Consider the following 4,629-nt stretch of genomic DNA (forward strand, 5'->3'; position numbering starts at 1 on the left):
CTGTCGGTGGACTGGAGTACCTGCTATAAAACCACCTACAATCATAACAAGAATGTAGCGCCCCCCGGCAAAAGGGACGTCAGTACATTTGAATTGTACTGGTATGTATGAACAAACTTTACCCCAAGTAAAATCAATCAATACGCAGATAACAAACAGTAATAGAATCAACAATCAAATGCACATGAAGGAACAACCAAAGCCAACAAGTTTCACAATCTCTCCTTTTTCCCTTCAACATCATTTCATACACAAGAGTTTCATACATTTACATTTCAATAGTGAATATGATCACTTTTCCACCCTTATTACCTCGGCCACCCTTATCACCACAACCCACACCTTATAACTTCGTGTTGCGGCGCGCAACCCGATCCCACCGGACATTCACATTTAACACAACAACAATAGTTCACAGTTCAATCACATGGCTTCAGGCCATCTCAACTATCATTTCACAGTAACAATAACAATTTAAGTCACAACAATTCATGAAATAGGCCATCTCGCCCTAACACCCGTGAAGTAAACAAAATCCACAAATAGTCCACATAAGAAACGCATACCAATTACTCGTACACTAAACAGGGTGACTTTACAAAGGTTAAAGTTAGCCATACATACCTGGAGTCGAATTTCCCTTTTTAACTTCTACTTCCAATTCACCAAACAGCCTAGTACCATCAATCTAGTTCACAAGTTAACACATATATCTTAGAATTGAAGTTCACAAATACAATCTGAACTTATTTAGGTGATCAACCGCTCCTTTTTTCAAATTTTTACTCCTACCCAATTCCTCTTACTAGATTTTAGATATTAAAGAATATGCATGTATGGTTCAACTTATATTTTCAAGAATCAATTCATGAGAACCCCCTTTTTGTCTAAATCTGAAAACCAATGAAAAAGGGTTGGGGATTTTACCTGCAAGAACGAAGATGAAGATAACTACTCGAAATTTCCAGGCCTGGGTGACTTTGAAAATCAAATTGATAGAGATGAGACTTTCTCTCTCAAGAATCCTCCCTTCCCTCTCTCTACTTTTGTTCAGAAAATGGGTTAAAATGAAGGGTTGGGGTGTTTTATTGAAGAAGAGGTCGGGTTGAAAAATTAGAAAAATTGGAGCCCCGACGCGGAATGCGGTCAGGAATGCGATCGCATTCCTGACATGCGGTCCGCAGACCGGTCACAGAATGGTCCTAAAAAATGGGCCAAAATTAAAAGACACCGTGTCGGTATGCGACCACTATGCGGTCCGCATAACCAGAATGCGATCGCATTCTGGACCGCATAGTTGTCCTCCAATTGAGCAGTGTCCTGCCCAGGTATGCGACCATTATGTGGTCCGCATACACGTTATGCGATCGCATAGTGCGTCGCATAACGGCCAATTCCTGGAAAATTTTACGGGTCTTTACATCCTCCCCCACTTAAAATCATTTGTCCTCGAATGAGGATTTTGGAAATCAGTTGGTTTTGAAAACATCGTATGCAAAATCCCATTTTTCACTAACTCCCAGATTTTTTGAAAATTTTTCCAGAGTCTCCTTTGTAATTAGACTTATCTACCTATCAGAGAGCCCCCGAAACATATTTCCAAGCACCATTACACAATTCCTGTTATTCCTACAACTGGTATATAATTCAGTACCTCAACACTTGTACATATTCAATTACTTGTCACATTCTTGCACATAATTTAGTCACCTCAATGAGTCCCATACAATTCAACCACTTCAATACACTATATGCATTTTAATTAATCATTACCAATCTGCACTACTATTAATCATTCACTTATCACATGAGTTTTTACAAAACATTCATTTACCAAAAGGGGTTGCACATGACTCAAATAATTACAACACATACAATTCTTGCACAACTTGAGGGGTTACAATAGTAAAGCATTTAGGGGAAAATGGGGTATCTTTGCACCAAATTGAACACAACATCAGTTTGCTTAGGGATAGGAGTTCGCACGATCACTACTAGACTTGTTCAAACAGGTGGGGATATTTTTCTTTCATTTCATTTTCTGCTTCCCACGTGGCTTTCTCGACTCGTTGACTTCGCCATAATACTTTAACTGAAGCAATTTCCTTATTTCTCAATTTACGGACTTTCCTATCAAGAATAGCAACCGGAATTTCTTCATATGATAACTCTTCATTAACCTCGATAGTCTCAACTGGCACGATGGTGGATGGATCTCCAACCACTTTCTTTAACATAGACACGTGGAACACCGGGTACACTAATGACATTTCAGGGGGCAATTCTAGCCTATAAGCCACTTGCCCTATCCTTTGAGCGATCCGATATGGCCAGACATATCTAAAACTCAACTTCCCTTTCCTCCCAAATCGCATGACTCCCTTCATAGGAGATACCCTCAAGAACACCCAATCATCTACTTGGCATTCCAATTCTCTTCGACGTACGTCCGCATAGGATTTCTGGCGACTCTGAGCAGTTTTCATCCTCTCCTGAATGACTTTAACTTTTTCCATAGCCTGGTGCATGAGATCTGGCCCTATCAATTCTGCTTCACCCACTTTGAACCATCCAATCGGAGACCTACACCTCCTTCCGTACAATGCCTCAAATGGGGCCATCTGAATACTAGCATGAAAGCTGTTATGTAAGAAAATTCTATAAGTGGCAAGTGATCATCCCAATTACCTTTGAAATCCAAGACACAAGCTCGCAACATATCTTCAAGCGTCTGAATAGTCGGCTCCGCTTGACCATCAGTCTGCGGATGGAAAGCCGTGCTGAGATTCACCTGAGTACCCAAACCTTGCTGAAATTTCTTCCAAAAATTAGCTGTGAATTGGGCCCCTCGATCTGAGATAATAGAAAGTGGAATGCCATGAAGCCTTACTATTTCCTTGATATACAATTGAGCATACTGTTCTGCAGTGTCGGTGGACTTGACTGGCAAGAAGTGAGCTGATTTCGTGAGTCGATCCACTATTACCCAAATTGAGTCGAACTTGCGCTGAGTGCGAGGTAACCCTACCACGAAGTCCATGTTGATCATCTCCCATTTCCACATTGGTATTTCCATAAGCTGAGTTAACCCACCGGGCCGCTGATGCTCAGCTTTTACTTGCTGACAATTCGGACATTTAGATACAAAGTCCGCCACACCCCTCTTCATACCGTTCCACCAATAGATTTCCTTGAGATCATGATACATTTTCATAGAACCTGGGTGCACAGAACACCTGGAATTATGAGCCTCCGCCATTACCCTTTCCTGAAGATTACCCACATCTGGAACACATAGCCTACCTTGACATCACAATACACCATCATCGCCGCCGAGTGAAAATGCCGAAGTCTTGTTATTCAAAACTGCCTCCTTCATCTGTGCCAATGCCGGATCAATGAACTGCTTTCCCTTGACTTCCGCTACCAGTGACGATTCTGCTCCATTATGCACCATAACTTTCCCCTCGTCTGAGGTCGAAATACAAACCCCTAGACTGGCCAATTGATAAACTTCCCGAGCCAAGGGCCTCTGATCCGCTCCAAAATGAGCCAAACTACCCATAGACTTTCGACTGAGAGCGTCGGCCACCACATTCGCCTTCCTTGGATGGTACAAAATGTTCATATCATAATCCTTGAGCAATTCTAACCACCGTCGCTGCCTTAAATTCAACTCCTTTTGCTTGAACAAATATTGGAGACTCTTGTGGTCTGAGAACACATCCACATGGACCCCATAAAGATAATGCCGCCATATTTTCAAGGCAAACACAACTGCCGCAAGCTCTAAATCATGCGTCGGGTATTTCTTCTCGTGATTCTTGAGTTGCCTTGAAGCATACGCTATAACCTTCTCATGTTGCATGAATACACACCCCAAACCGACCCTGGAGGCATCGCAATAAACCACAAATCCTTTCGTGCCTTCTGGCAAGGTCAATATTGGTGCCGAGGTCAACATCGATTTCAATTCCTAAAAACTTTTCTCACAAGCGTCGGGCCATTGGAACTTAACTGCTTTCTGCGTCAACTTAGTCAATGGGGAGGCGAGGGTAGAGAATCCCTCCACAAACCTCCGATAATACCCTGCTAAACCCAAGAAGCTACGGATCTCCGTCGGGGTCGTGGGTCTAGGCCAATCTTTCACTGCTGCAATCTTCTGAGATCCACCTGAATCCCTTCACTGGAAACAACATGACCAGAAAGGTAACGGACTCCAACCAAAATTCACATTTCGAAAATTTAGCATGCAATTGGTGCTGACAAAGAGTCTGCAGAACTGCCCTGAGGTGATCGGCATGATCCTCCCGGCTCCTCAAATAAACAAGGATGTCATCAATTAAAACAATCACGAAGGAGTCTAGAAATGGCTTGAAGACCCGATTCATAAGATCCATAAAAGCTGTCGGGGCGTTGGTTAGCCCAAATGACATGACCAAGAATTCAAAGTGACCATAGCGAGTTCTGAAAGCGGTCTTAGGAATATCCTGCTCTCTGATCTTCAATTGGTGATACCCGGACCGTAGATCAATTTTGGAGAAGAACCTAGCACCTTGCAATTGGTCGAACAAATCATCTATCCGAGGCAAAGGATATTTATTTTTGATGGTGACTTTGTTGAGCTGC

This window comes from Nicotiana attenuata, chromosome 5 (assembly GCF_001879085.1).
Source record: "Nicotiana attenuata strain UT chromosome 5, NIATTr2, whole genome shotgun sequence".
Taxonomy (NCBI): domain Eukaryota; kingdom Viridiplantae; phylum Streptophyta; class Magnoliopsida; order Solanales; family Solanaceae; genus Nicotiana; species Nicotiana attenuata.